Raw genomic sequence first — 16,582 nt, forward strand, 5'->3', positions numbered from 1 at the left:
TGCAAATGAGGGACGGAGGAACACTCCATAATGAAAACTGACGAAAACATTTACTGGGACGCTACTATCGGATTCCGAACTCCTGTGATTCCAGTGGGTTAAGATAATATTGGCCGATACCATCAAACCCTGCTGACTAAAATGGACCTTGAAAGGCTCTATGACAAAATACAACACAAGTAAAGGGATTGGTTGGATGTACAATACTAACGATGAGCCTGGTATGGGTGAATGACAATGGAACAAAAAAAACATCCCTGAGGTTCATTGGCAGGTATTTCTTTCAACCCACAATTTATACAACTAACTGCAATCACTTCCTATTAATTTAGATACAGATGGGAAATTATCACTGTGATCATGTTCATGATTTTTCATGATATCATGATTTTTCTTGGAACAACCCTACAGCTTTTTAAATGAGAGATATTTTTTTCTCAAGGCAAGATAGTGGACTGACCTCAGTGCTCCAACATAATGTCTGAAGCTGACTTTTTAAAACTGTCCAAAAATGAGCTGAAATTGCCACGATTTAAACATGTATCTATTCATGAGAAGAACAAATCAGAGTATCTATATAACATGCTCATAAGCCTGAGCCCTGAGGAATCATTACTCGATATCACTGTGTTAATTCTGTTAAACAGGGAGCTAATTTAGGCCCTTTGAGATGTAATGACTAATCTGTCAACCAACGTCCAGGGGAAGAAATTCTAGGAGAAGCGGAGAGCAATTATGTCTTACATTACACATGACTGACACAGCAAGCACATGCAAGCGGATTATGAAATGAATTTAATTTGGAGTGATGCAATCTAAGCCAAAACAATCAAGAGGTTAAATGCACATCGCCCAGTTCCACAACCAATGAACAGGAAACCAAAATATAACCTAAGAGACAATCGAATTAGCTGGTAATGAATAACTACAGGAGGAGGCTGTCTTACTTATTTGCTTCGCTAAGGACGCAAATTGAAATGACAGATCGACCAAGAGATGTTGAGGGTGCAAAGGCTAACCGCGGCTAGCGCTAATGGCTCTTACCACCTTTAACGCGTGCTCCCATACAAGCACGCAGGCGTTAATGAGGAAAGGCATATAAAAGGAGGCAGAGTTTGCCGATGAGCTCTGCCTAGCCAAGAGGAAAATGTGAGTAATGGCGCAAAAAGCGCGGCGCCCATAATGTGCCAATGTGTCTGGCACAATGAGATCACATATGCCTCCAAGTCCTGAGGACCTATGCATTCTGGTCCATCTCCTCACCAGAACACAGCTCCATCTCCAAATGCCGCAATCACGCACAGCACGGACACCGCCTGCGGAATGATCTTTGCTAAACGGGCTGTTACCAGCAAGAAAGTCAAGGAAAAGCCAAGACATTAATCAAAGCATCAAATAGTTACGGTCAAAAAGAATGCACCGTGGCAGCCGCAGCAGTATCATGTAGGTACGCCTCAGCTGAATGTCCTATTCATAAAAAACTGCAAACTGTGATTGGAATTTGTGGCGCTTTTTCTTCTTCACAAAACAAGCTTTTGTGTGTCCGTATCACCGCTCCCAGAGTTTGTTATGCGAAAAGACAATACGGAGCAGAGAATCCCAGCCATAAAAAAGGTATCATTCTATTCTAAATAACAATATGAGTGTTGTGGGAACTCATCACAGGGGTAGATGTCTGGTGAATGTTCCCTTGCCTCTCTCTGATGAGGTAGCCGCGGGGGCCCCGGTCGCCGAGCGGTTGCAATCCCGGTCTCTGAAATGTTTTAGGCTGAATAACACTCGAGAAGCAGCGGCCGGACAGGAGCGAAAACCATTTTAGTCATCACGGATACATTTCCCCCTAACCACCGCTAGGAATAAAAGCCTGGCTGAGAGGAACGCGAGTCGATTTCTGTGCGTGAATGTGTGTGTGTGTGTGTGTGCGCGTGCGCGTTTCACTAGGTGATGGTGTGCAAAGACCCTGCAGTGTTTGCCAAGTTGAAGCCACCCAAGTTAGAGGAATGCCATCGAACTGAAACGCGTCTCATTTCATTGTACGAGCACTGCAAGACAGAAATGAATATGCATATTATATAAAAAAAGAGGAACATAAAAACATTCACAAACATGTAGAACACAATAATGGTGTCACTGGGAGGGCAAAGAAAACAAAGTAAAATGCTAATGGTAAAAGTAATTGTCATTAAATGACACAACGCATTACCAACTAATTAATTTGGAGGACACTCTCTCAAAAATAGGAGTGTCCCCGCTGTCTGGCAAAGTGGATCCAGTAAATAAATACAAATGGCAAACGTCTGACAGAGACTGTTCATTAAAGATAATGGTCGATGGAAAGTCGCTTGTGCTCGGAAAATCATCCATTTCAGTAAACAGAAACTGATTGATATTTGAGCAATAACGGCCATTAAGCTCGATCGAGCGATGAGCACAATTTTGTTTGGCGAGTTTTTTTCTCTCCTCCAATGTGTCGAGCATTGGGGTAGATCGTTGCAGATGGCGCACAGAGACAGAGGGAAACCCTTTCCATTACCCGGCCACACGATCACTGAAACAACAGCGATGAGAAAACTCATTCCACCTGTACCTCAACATCTTTCCCAGGCCAGAGGCACACATTCAAATTATTATTTAAAAAAAAAAAAAAAAGCAAGGAGGGAAAAAAACTGCTTTTGTCAAAACATTTTATTATTCGTCGTTAACCTATCAGGGGGTTCACACCAAATCACTTCTCTGCTTCAGCCTAGGACTAATAAAATGACATTATGGAAATGCGCCGTAGAGGAGAAAGGCTTTTTTGGGCCTTGGGAGCTTGTTAGGAGGGAGAGGGAGAGTGTTGGAGACAATCCCAGACACCTGGCTTCCAAAGGACCACCGGGGGAATACGTGAGGGGGGCCCCCCGAAAGTACTCTGAAAAAAAATTAAAGCGGGCTTGGAGCAAGCACTTATCCCAAACAATCTCCGCTCAGGAGCTTTGGGAAACTTGGGCCTGTTCTAATCTGATCCTAATTTCACTTTAGTTCACAGGGAGAGCTGTGTTTAAGTGGGGGCTTCCCTGTCGACAATACTATCCCATACTGCTGTGCGCCAAGCCACGCCCCACACACTCCCCCCCCCCCCCCCCCCCCCCCTCCCCCCGGGGCCTGGGACAGAGGGGAGAAAAGTATGACAAAAAAAAGATCCCGACAATGGAATCTGTTCTACAAAACAGAGCACAGACCCGCTCCTCCACGGCACCCCCCCCTCCCCCCCCAACCCCCCACCCCACCGGCCTCGGTACTCGAGAGAACCTCGCTCCCCTTACATGGCAGAAAGCCTGAAGTGCGGGTGCTTCGGCCAGAACGACTCTTTCTTCAGAATTCCAAAGGGCGAAACAAAGGTTCGAGTGGTCCAAACCAAAGTGGTGCCTTTCAGCTTTCAGTCCACAGTTTAAGAAGCAGCTTTTTTTGTGACACAAAAAAAAAAAAAAGACTCAACATCGGTCACATAGGCTACATACCCTTTGTTTCTACCTCACTTTGGCTCTCCAATACCTCCTGCTACCTCCCAGTAAATGAATATTGTCTTCATTTTAACAATAAATACATTTGTTTTTCGTAAAGGCGCACAAACACTGTATTGAAATAAGCATCAGAAATCTTACAGGGGTTATTCAGTTGAACACTGAAGGTGAAAACATTTTCTCTCCCCCCCCCAGTTGTATTAAATGAATTTCCTTATGTCCTCCCTGAGACAGACAGCAGAGTAGAACAGCCTCAACAGAAGAGGAAAAGAGCCATGTACTGCTGATTGCCCGCATTACCCTTGAAATAAGATCACATGTGTGGCAAGTGATTAGAGGACAACATTCGCACACAAACGACAACAAAATCAGAACACTAGCCAGCAGACCCAAACCCAGTGCAAGTTTGTTCACCTGCTCTCGCCATCATTCCTTAACATGGTCATGCGGACACAGGGAGGGATGTATTATAATGAATCATGTTTGAGGAAATATGTAACAGTAATCACGTGTATGACTGCTCATGACTCTCTTTGCAGTAAAACTGTGTTCAGCTGTTTGGATTGTTATTGCCGCAGTGTTTGGTGAAGTTGTTCTGTTTGTGAATGTCCTGCTGATATTGTTTCTGTGATGGGAGCAATCGTAAAAAAAGACCACAGGGGTACAGTGATCCGTGTCTCCAAGTTTCTCATTTTGTGTGAGGGCAGGCAGATCTCAGTGGCCAGACCAAAGGCAGTTCATGATTTCAGTCGAACAGCCAAACTGCTGCTCCAGCACTAAATGTGGATGTGTGGCGGTGGGTTGGGGCAGGAGTATTCGCCAAGCTTCATGCTTTACTACAAGATCCACATAATGCAGGTCATGCGCAAACTTTGCTTATTGGCCTCTAAAGGAGGCAGCCCCTGCCCACCCTGCCAAAACTTTGCAACGGTGGCCATTTCAGTGGCTTAACTGTACCCCTCCACGCTATGCCTCCCATCTCGTTCGTTCAGCTTTTTATTCTTTTCAAATGCCGTTCCAAATTCCTAAACCCCCCACCCCCCCCTTTCAGAAGGGAGACGGACATTACTCTCGCACCCGGCTCTTCAGCCTCCTCCACAGCCGGTACGGATTACCGTTCCCTGGGGGTTTAGCAATGTTATTTTTTAAACTTTCCCCCCCCCCCCCCCCCCTCACCCCCAACTTTAGAATATCGCATTTAGTCACACTAAAAATAAAACGGGCAATTAATTGTGTGCTTGGACAGGAAGCCGCAGGAATAACGCGGCGTTTAGGGGCGTCTGGGGCGGGATGCGCCGCGGTAAGTATCATTAAGGAGCGGGCCCCGTCGTTTGTCAAGACAGCCGCTGCGTGAGGCTCCATTAGAGGGATGTGACATCACCGCCTGACGCAAACTGGAAGCCAGGAACGGCAAGGGCAAGGTGGGCCCCGCCCACCAGGTCTGAGCCAGTCAGAGCCGGGGCCGAGAGCACGGGGGCCGGGTCTGATGCTGGGGGGGGGGGCTGTCACCAAATAACAATTCCGCCCAAGATAATAGGGGTCAGATGTGTGTGGTTGTGTGTATGTGTGTGTATACGTGTGTGGATGAGTGTATACTTCTGTGCACTACTGTATGTATGCGCTTGCTTGTGTGCATGACTATGTGTGTGTAATCGCATGTACACACGTGCATCTGTATATGTGTGCTTGAGTGTGTGTGCATGTATGCACGTGCGTGTCCATGGATGTCAGTGTGTGTGTGCATGCATATGTGTTAAGGGCAGGGGTGCTGGGCAGGTTTGCGGTGACGGTACCCTGGTCTAGCATCACTCTCTCTCTCTGCCGCTGGAGGGGCACCCGGAGGACAGTGCAGGCGTTCGGAGACAGAGAGAGAGGAGGGGAATGAGGCGGTCAGTCCTGTAGCCGCGGGTCCTGTCTGCGCAGCGTCACCTCAGCCGCACCAGTGAGAAGACTCAGCCGTATAAATTGACAGCAGGAATTGTGGGATGTAAAACTGTCAGCGCTGAGAGTCACCCTGGGTGAGGTCAAAAGCATTAAAAATGTAGAAGGTAAAACAGGCTAGCGCCGCACCGCACCACATCCCCACAAATTATGCAGGCCTGACGCAGGCAACACAAGGGACACACACAGGTCCTCACGAGCCAGGGAGCGGAAATTAATCCCCAGACAATACCAAAGACAGCGAAAGCCAATTACACAATCAACAACACACAAGGAGCACAGTCCGTGTGTCGATGAAATATATTGCAATATACTGACAAATACGCTCTTCAGCCCAGAAAGGACAAATACGTTAAATATTATGTACTTATCAAAATAAATTTAAAATATATTAATGCACAGCAGAAGTATATTGAAATACACCAAAGCAGCAATAATTTACATATTTACAATACACTGATTGAGATAAAAATGTTTACTCTTTAAAATATATTCTTAATATATTATCATTTGCATGTATGGGAGTCCAATTGTGCTGTTCGATTCACGCGTAATAACGTTACACGTGCCTAGACTGGAGCTCAAAACACTGCCCAGAACATCATTCTAAGGTGTTCCTCACATTTTAACTTCATTCAGAGCCTGATAAATGTGGCTGTTCCTTTTTACGCTGTGAAGAAACTATCAATTAAGGCTGACATTAAGTGTAATACTAAAATATATAATTACTAAACAATATTATAATGAGGTTTTCAATTAATTACTTTGACACATTAGCAGGAGTGCAGCTCGCCTTTGAACACTGTTCTGCTATAAGAATTATGGTGTCCCTAGCACTTGTAATTAGAAACCCATTATGCTACTTAAGCAATCCTAAAATTATTTTCTTGATGAAGGCTCTGATTTCCTCAGCACAAAATGTGAAAAAAAGGAAGCCATTTCTTTATCCGTTTTGGTACCTACAACCACAATCACATACGCAATGAGCCTTTCCATGGGGGGGGGGGGGGGGGGGGAACAACATTTAGTGTTATTAAACTGCTTCACCTTTGCAATGCATAGCACTGTGTGCAGTGTTGTGGTTTTCCATGTCAGACTTCTGTTAACACTAGAGATAACACTGTGTGAGTCAGAAGAAGTCAAACACGACTATTCCCTCTTTAATTGCTGCGCAGCACACACTGTGGGTTCCTGGCCATTCCCAAACGGCCCCCTTCCCCTCAAGTGGTTCACCCAATAAGCTCTGCACTCCAGCAGCACTTTAACATTCCTGAATAGTATGGTGCCTATAACAGACGTTTATATTCGTATTTTTTTTTATTTTAACCCTTCATTTTTTTTTTTTATTTTTCCCTCCATATGGCAAGATTGAATTTCATAAATTTTGTCAGCAAGTCCAATTCTCAGCTGCGTTCTCTTTGATCTGCGCAAGGCCCCTCAGCTCCTCTGTAATTTTGTTACCGGTTTGGCCACACAGCTGTTCCATTCACCATGGAGCAGCTCTCGCGTTGATTTGCTACTAAAATGTTACTACACCCTTAAAACAGCACACCAACCAAAGGCCAAACGCAGAGTCTGGGCAAAACTCCAATAATAATTATTATAATAACAAGTGTTTAAATTTGCAACAGCATACAATCAGAACATTTAATTGCGTACCATAATCCCTTCGAGATTGCACGTCTGGGTACCTCTTCTTAGCTTTCCATTTATCTAAGACCACACATATGTATAAATATACATACACGCATATCTTATACATATTAAAGCCCCAGCTGGAGGATTAGATGAGATTGGAGTTCCAAAAGAATGACATGAAAGTGTGACCTTATCAACATACGGGAGAAACATTAAATCAAATCTGATTGTATTTCTCCCCGTTAAATGGCCGCTTGCATGAGAAATGGTGCTTGTATCAGTGCCATATAAGCATAGTTACACATTCATAAATTAAAGATATAATTAAGCAACAAATAATATAAACTGACAGACAACATAGAAAGATTTCCACTGACAAAATTAAAGGATCGATACAAACAGAATACTAAATGTGAGCAATGGGCCTCTCTCACACATATGCACACACAAAAAAACACACACCGGTTTTGAATCAGTGATCAGCAATCACAGGCACACAGGAAGAAATCCACGCCCGACACGGTTTGCCATGTCTCGTCCTGCAAGCGTGCTTTTTTGAGCCAGCTCCCAATCTGAAGAGGGGCCGGCATGGAGGAAGCCACATGTCTCATAGCATGCACACTCTTACCAAGGTTTCACTGAAAGAGTGGAAACGGTAGCCCCGCTACTGCCTCTAAGAAGAGACAGCCAGTTTCGCTCACGACCAGAAACCTACTTGGATTCCCAAGGCTTAACCAGGAGGCAGTCAAAACGATGCAGAACACCAGGTAAGAATACAGGAAGAATCTGAATTGGCATGATCCTTCACTGACACATTTCACACATTGTTACTCTTTTCTGTCATGACTAAGACAACATTTTTTTTCTCCCCCTGAAGCTGGAATCAATTCCAAGCTGTTGTAAACAAGCTACCTTTCTTCTGTTACCTCTGCGAGCAATCAGAATTGCATCATCTGGTTACCTTCTGGCTGCGCGATAGGAGTTAGCATGTAGATTCCTGTCGGAGCTACAAAGCTGCCTCGATATGGCTGTAAATACACACCAGAACACTGCCAAGCCCGAGCTCAGCTCCAGCTCCTTTGAAGTCATCCCTTTCGATATTGCTTTTTTTTTGGGGGGGGGGGGGGGGCAAGTTGGCAGTTACACATTTCAAAGTAATGCTGTACACTTCCTGCTTGATCTTATTAAAAATCAAATTGTGAAAATACCCCGCTCATGAGAGACAGAGAGAAAAGGAGAGAGAGAGAGAGAGAGAGAGAGAGAGAGAGAGAGAGATATGTGCCCTTGTTAAAGTGTTGCCGTGAATCCTGCAGTTTCTCTGCTAACTTTGAAACAGATGGGCAACTTTGCGTGTAGGCCTCTGGGTGGTCTGAATCATATTCTCTTGATTTTCGAACTGATGCCGACGCAAGTTATGCACTGTCTCTCAGTCTGATGTACATTTATGAAGAGCCCTTATGCCTTCATTTATTGGGTGCACTTTTGTACATCGGCATTGCAAAGCTCAGAAGCAGGTATTGGGCTATGTACACATATTGACTGTTTATAGCAGTGTTTTAAATATATCAGAGATGCTCATGTCAAATAATAAGGTATGTCTAATTCATCAGTGTGTGTGCGCCTTGTGCCTTTGAAATTGTGAAAATGCGAATCCAAAAGGTAGACCAATTAAAATTATTCAAGGACATGCAACTCAAACAGAGCACAGAGGCCATGAAGCAGAGAACCTAAAATTACGTTTTGATTCTGAAGTTATCCGAGGTCACAGCAGCTTCTAAAATGAACGTATTCATCTCAGGCAACCTTGGAAAATGAAGTGAGAATTCACCACTGTGGTAAACGGTAAAGAAGGTACGGACATTTCGTTGTTCATCGTATAGGCTCAAATCAAAACCGAATCTGGTTTAAGCTGTCAGCTTCTAGCAGCATTCAATAACTCAAGACAAAGATATCCTTGACAATACCAAAATAACACGCATGCCAGTTAATTATAGTCACATAATGAATGCGAGACTGGGAGAGCATCACTGCTATTAAATCTGCACAATGTCACCAGCTGTTGTTTGCCGAAGACTGGGATCAGTCACAGCATCTTATCACTGGAGAGTCGTAACCGTGGAGGTGATTATGTTCATTCATGAACAAATCTGCTTGATACCAAAACCCATTCTGCCAAAAAACCTCTCGGATTGTAGAGTAACAGTCCATTTCAGGATCGAGTCTCTCTAAAACTACAGGAGATTCATCTCTGAAATTGGCCGTGTTCCTACACTGATGTCAGCTGAATGTCATACTAGACCGGTTTCTATTCGAACAGATACGAACACAAACTTCATGTATCCGCAACAAACTGGGAAAGCGAATATTATCATGGGATACAAAGAGACGTTTATTGTGACAATGGTATGATGATGTCATACTGTTCCTCATTTTAAACATCCTATATGAAGCCTTTCTAGGCAATTATGACTGAACTATACTTATGCGAATGAATATTTACATTCACCTTAATGGTTAGGGTAACTGCAACATTGGAAATGTATATGTTAAATTAATAACCATTCCGACTGGATCTGCCAACATCTATCAATTTCTCACAAAATTACACTGGTGCAAGGCAAGTGCTTTTTTCAGTATAGATGTCACTCACTAACAGAAAGTTTTACAGAAAACTCAGGTAAAGCAATTTTAAAATAACATTTTTACCAATCATCTCCTAACGGGGGTCATAAGGTCTTTCACTACAGATTTCTGATTTTGAAAACTCGTTATTTCAGCAACCCATTATTCTTCAAATTGAATGATATCCACATCATTGCATATTATTACTGTTCTGACATGAAATACATGCATTCATAATGCATAATGGATTATGAATTAGGAATGAAGTGAATGTTGTTTGAATAGGTCTTAACAGATTTCATTCCAAACAGATGTAAAAGTTCTAGCAAGCATTTATCATTACAATATGACTGACTGCATATGAATGGCTTTTGTAATTACACCCTTTGAGTCAGTGTCTAACAAGAATGATACTTTGCACCTGCCTTCTGTTTACCATTGATATAATGTGCACGCATTAGCGCGTCTTCAGAGTTTCAAATGCACTTTTTTTCTCGTCTTGCATTACTCACCCTTTACAAAAAGACATTTTGATCTATTCAAAGTGCTCCCCATCTGTCATACAAATCTATTCAGTTCTCTTTCCGTAATCAGACAAAAATCAGACACTTAATATTCTCTATAGAATCCCTGAGAATTTTCAAGACATTTTAAATCCAGTGCGGAACTCATCTAATGACTCAGACAACTCTTCACAGATAACAGGAAGCAGCTAAGCACCGGAAACTGCATCTAACAGATTTCTTGACATAGAACATCTGACAGGTTAAGTGTCTTTTAAATATATTTATTTTGTATGCAAATAAATATTTTTGGGTGTATATATGTGTGTGGGGGTGCATTCAGGACAGTATGCTGACTACATGTTCACATCTCAATGGTTTGCTTATACTCTCAGTGTGTTACTAATCGCATTTGCACATATGGATGTGCAATGGATGGATCTTTATTATATCCCCTACTAGAGAACACTAGGTAGATGACCAGGTTAAAAAACTAGGCCTGTCTAATGTCTAATGTTAATTGCTACTAGTTTTTATAGGCATTAAGAGATTTTATCATTAATTGGTGGTTGAGGAGAGTTAATTGGGAGAACACGCCCACCACCAAGTGAGACAACTGGGAGTGCCTTCTGATCCTCAGTTTGAGCCACTCACAGGAGAGGAGGAGCTGCCTGGGCCAATCACGGCCGAATGTTCCTCCGTCGGCTGAGGGTGCCAAAGTCATGCAGTCTTCGCTTTCAGGGGCGAATCATTTGTCATGTCACGGCGAATCCCAGCGTAACAGAATTAAGACCACAGGCTTTCCCCAAAACAGATGCAGGCGAAGGGGTGGAGGATCGGATCTGCCCCACAGAGTGTGGGCACTTTCACAGGACACAAAATTGGATTCCGGAAATAGACCCCATCCATTTTCAGGGCTTGGCAGCGGATGGCTTACTTCAGGAAGGGGGGGGGGGGTTGGAGTGGAGACGAGGGGGGGGGGGGGGGGGGGAGTCCAGGCGAGGATAGAAGCCTCGTGCTCATTATAAAGCTGACATTAAAAAAGGTGCTAGTCTTAGCACCAAGAGTCATGACGAATTAGACACTGAAGTATGCAAGCCCGACACAACTTGATTTGTTTCGCTAAGGTCTGAAAACGCGTGCACTCTGCTGCCTCAGCACCTGAGACATAAATATACATATTGGAACAGCTTTTTTTACATAGCCGAAAAAAAAATCCTCTCCGCTACATATGTACACACAGAAACAGACAAAGAAAACAAACAGCAGCAAGAGAAAAAAAGAACCCGGCCTTTGAAGAGCCACAAAAGCGCTGTTGTCCTGAATAAAGAGGATAAACACACTCCAGGAGGATGACATGACAGCCAGTTCACTTAATTACCCAGGCTGTAGGCCCAAGCGGCCACGCTTATTCTGTTCAAAATGTCAACGCTCCCACTTGGGATGTATGGAGGGGGAAAAAAAAAGGAAAAAAATGTTGATGCAGACCCTATTTTAGACTAATGTGGGACACTTCCACAACACAACAATGACAACACGCGCAACCATACCACACCACATCATACCATGCACAACTTTGGCTTGTAACCAGTGCTCTGTGTCAAATTATTTCAGCAGTGCACCACAAGAAATGAGGTGCCAGTAACATCCAGGCTAAAGTTAGACTTAATGTGAGGGTTGGGTTGGGTAAGCAAAACACAACATTTACGGCAACTCTTTTCAGACATACCTAGACACTAGAAAACAAGGCGACTCACTTATTAGCGGCATTGATTGGTTGGTTGGTTTTCCAAGGAGAGAAATTTAAAAAAATATATATTTGATCTTAAGTAATCAAGGAATTAAACACAATTTATGAGCTGAATTAAGCGCAAAGTTGGAGCTCCCTTACCAGGGAACATCCACCAAAATGGACCTCTTGATGTGCCGCGTGCTATGTGCAAAACATATACCTTGATGTCTGAGAATGGTGATTCTGAACTGCAGGTAGCCAGGAGCTGAACCTTCCCTGCTGACTGCTAATAGCATATGGTAACTGGAACTGAGGAATTGCTGAAGGGTTTCTGTAGATCAACGGGATGGAGAGCAATATGCTCGAGGACACCCTCCACATTCGTGTGATATAATTCTGAGTAAATATATTTCTTTTGAGTAAATACTGTGATTGCCCAAGGTAGATATTTATTTGCTGTTACATTACATTATCATCACACAAATGTTTCACATATACCATGTAGCATTTCAAGTGAGATTTTTTCCAAGAGATTTCAAGAGATTTTTTTTTACTGGAGTACTCCTATCATTAACTTACAGGTTTTGACAAATCAAAACTTAGCTCTCTCAAGGGAAACACTATGATTAGTTCAAATCAGTGAGTAACTGACAACCCATTGTGGTTCCAGCCATTTTAGGTTTCTGGAAGCCTATGAATCACCGTTGTTATTCTTTGTCATAACTTATATACTGTTATGCGTCTACCTTATATCTGTCTCCAATTCCAATTAAAAGCACTGAGTTTATCACTAGCTAGAATACCTGTATGTAATATTATCAGTTTAAAATATTAATATTATGCAGTAGGACCCTAAAGGCACTTGGGCTACATGTTCTCCTTTACATTAATTCTACTCATTGCATCCTGTCAATGGTTACCCAGCATAGGGCATGTCTGTGCTGGAGCTTCAAAATGAAACGTTAAATGGAGTCACATATCCATACACAATCATTCCAAGCAAAAGAGCAAAAATAGACAACGTAACTAGGTTTTCCTCTGGTAAGCCTGACCTTATCAAACCATTCGGCAAAGACGATGGACACCTGTCAGTCAGTAAGCCTCGACCACCGCGGGTGAACCCTGTGCAACGGCAGAGAAACAACTGACGATAACAAGACAAGAATCAATAGCTTTCAGAGGCCCTGGAGTCTGGGCAAAGGAGGACGGGCAACGCCCTCTCCCCCCCCCCCCCGCCTAAAAATAAAAAACAAAAAAAAATGAGAAGACTGCCATGCCAGCTCAGTGGCCACAAAACCCGTCTGTGCCACAAAGACAAAGACGCTTGTTCCAGGGATGCTCAGTACGGCTCCTCCAACACAAAGGCCAGGGCATCGGATAGCCTCCGCAGGTACACTCCTCCTATGTGCAGCTCGCTGGCAAGACTCGTCAGGCCCGTAATTAATCTTCCGAGACGTGGTGACACAAATATTCACCTATGAGGAGAGGTGCGATAACGCCTAAAGCTCGTGCCCATCAAGCAGGTAATGTCTATCAAACGCTGCCACCGCACAAAATCAGTTCGCAAGAACTTCACCTCCTGAGTCTCAGCATCCAGACCGCACGCACGCACACACACTCTCTCTCTCTGTGCAAGAAAACAAAAGTGAAATTTCACCCCAACTCCCAAGCTCCTATGTGAAAACACATTTAGCAGCACTGAGAGGCTACACAGTTGTAGCATATTTCTTCAACAGAAAGGAATGTGTAATTGGCCGCTAAATCCGGATTTTGAGGCAGAAAACAAAGAAATGGTACATATCACAGCTGCGGCAAGGCTGAGGCCCTAAACATAACGATTTAATCAGTTTAATAAAAGTTAATTAAGATTTGTTTACTTTTAATTACAGGGTCCTTTAAATAGGTCAGTGGTTTGAATCTGAAGACTGCAAATACTTTCACAAATTTGCCTTCAATGAGAAAGAAAAAAAATCCAACATTTATGTAGCACAGTGCTGTGAATTTCAATAGTTTATGCAGCTCAGAAAGAACATGGTATACTAGTACCGTAAACACTCAGAAACACTTAAATTATCCGTAAATGTATTAAATCAAGCAGTGCTGTTTTGAATATGAATGATCCATTGATTGACTTAAAAAAAACTTTGAACGATTCCAGACATTATGTGAGGATAAAAAACAATGGGAGAGATACATTACATGCCAACCTACTAGCGACATGGCGGAGTTTAACCGAAACATCAATATTCATTGTCAGGCGATCCAGTCTCCTTGGGCCTACAGTGTTAATACTTTTGAAAACATACAATATTACAACTGTGGGCATGTAAACATGCTGATTTAAATGATTTATGGGGATGTGGGTGATGCTTTGACAAGTACTATACAAATCTATACTATAAAGAAAACTTCTGGCAACACATTTTTAGAACATTTTCTTGAAATTACTGGAATATCTAACTGCACAGGAAGCCCAAATCTGAAGTCACCTTATTGTCTATGTTCACGCATCTCTGAACACGGAAGCTGACAAAGACGGTTGCACTGACAAGACAGGCGGCGTCTATACGTTTCCAAAAGTGGAAAGCGAAGAGTAAGATAATTGGACCCTATGAGTTTAGATGCCAGTGGTCTCATGTCCCCATCTGCTGCCCGCTTGCTGCCATCTTAATCACATTGTAATGCACTTTGGAAGATGCAAATTCATTATATACCAATTTATTCATTAAAACACCTATTGTCTTTCCTTGTGCATCTCAGCCGGGATTCATAACAAGACACCATTAATGGACTGCTGTTACCGCATGCTGGTAGATCAAATTATCTCACACTGTAGTTGGTCCTCAGACAGGGGGTACTGGCAGGGTGATCGAGAAGGTCACCACTCTCTCTCTCTCTCCCGTTCTCTCTCTCTCTCTCTCTCTCTAAAGTGTTCCCAGGGAAGTGAACAGAGGAACAACAACAATAAATAAAAAAATAAAGGGAGAGAACAGCGCACGCCTGGAAGGCGGCTCGCGCGGCGCGTTCCGGAGTGGAGCGGTGAGGTCAGGAAGCAGACAGGCTGCGACAGCAGTTGCACAGTGGGCGCACGACGCGCGACTCTTGTCAGGCGCGTTTGCGCGACGCGACATGGAGAGCAAAAAAGAGCCACGGTTTTGGAACCGCTTCGGACAGGAATAATGAGAAATACACGCATACACACGCAGCCATGCACAAACATGCTCACCCACCCATAGAGACACACACACACACTCTCAAGCACAAACATACTCACCCACACACACACACACATCCATGCAGAAACACACACACACACACACACACACACACACACACACACACGGTCAAGCTTTGGGGAGCCATACGTGCCTTTTCGCCACCCCTCAGGCGAGCGAGGTACAGTAAGTGAGAAAGTGGCACTGGAACGAGCTCGCTGATCGGTCTGTCTGTGCATGGAATACAGATTAATTAACAGTGTCACATGGGCACCCAGGGTCTGCCGAGAGAGCGAAGGGCGTGTGACATCCCAGCAGGCTTTTCACACGCCGTAAAGACGGCACGGGCACGAAACGCAGTGCTTCGCTGTAACCTTGCGCGTTGCGTTTTTTTTTTTTTTTTTTTTTAAACCCCGATCCTCTCTAAAGCACCACGTTAACATCCCAAATCGAAGAGACTCGGTTTGCAGTCTGAAATTACACTCGCAGCATTGTTTAAGAGGAGTTTTCTCAATGCTACATTTCTCCCTGGGCTGCGTCTGGCAGGTGTTCTTCTGCAGCAAAACGAAGTGGTGGCACTCTCTCCTGAGCGGTGGAAAATGTGAGCGTTTCTGACCCCCCCCCGAAAGTGGAGGACCAAGAGCCCCTGCTGCCCGCCGGCTGAGTCTCCTTTGTCCTTTGTTACTTTGAAGCTCCGGTTTCTGCCTGACTGCACATACATGCATTTTTAGAAGTAATATATTTTATAAAAACTGGATTTATTTCACCCAAAGCAATCTGTTATTAATCTGTATTGTTTGCTTTCTTGAAGAAGCATGTCTTGCTGTCAAGATCTGAATGGTCTTGACAAATACTGGCTAAACACTCCTTATTTGAGCAGCCGGTAAAATCCTGGTGACGAACCAAACTGTGCTTCCTGTCTCCATGCTTTTTTTTTTTTTTTTTGCGATCATTCAAGGACGCCCTCACCGTCGACAAACCATGACCGGTGTTTGAGATTAGGATTAACCGCTACAAACACAATCAGCGGACCTGTTTGCCCAAGTCGTCTGAGTGCTGAGTGTTCCTGCGGGGCTTGCCGTCGTTTCGCTGTGTTTATAGAGTACAGCGTTGTGAAGAAGCGCATTCCTCCGCTAACAGGACAGGCTTTCAGAAACAGCGCTAAGGCCCACCAGATGGCACATGCAGTTGTGTTCCAGCTCTGGCCTCGGAGGTCTGTGGGTCTACACTCAGCTGTGTGTCTGGCTGCTTACTCCTACTACATTCCCCAGCCTTGACCCACAAGGCCGGACCAATGGCCCCACAGTCATTATTTTCCCCATTACAAATATTTTATTCATCATTATTTTTGCCACAAAGCACACATAGTCACTGCTCTGCGTTATGGTAAAACCTGAGGCTTCGGTAGCAGCTGAATGCTTTTTTTTT

At 43.8% G+C, this 16,582-nt stretch overlaps 1 protein-coding gene across 13 annotated transcripts in view; it reads right to left on the reverse strand.

Annotated features, from left to right (window-relative positions):
• The window catches only part of tenm3 (teneurin transmembrane protein 3), a 258,447-nt gene that overhangs the window by 219,505 nt on the left and 22,360 nt on the right, over positions 1-16,582 (reverse strand). The window lies entirely within an intron of this gene.

Source organism: Megalops cyprinoides, chromosome 22 (assembly GCF_013368585.1).
Source record: "Megalops cyprinoides isolate fMegCyp1 chromosome 22, fMegCyp1.pri, whole genome shotgun sequence".
NCBI lineage: Eukaryota > Metazoa > Chordata > Actinopteri > Elopiformes > Megalopidae > Megalops > Megalops cyprinoides.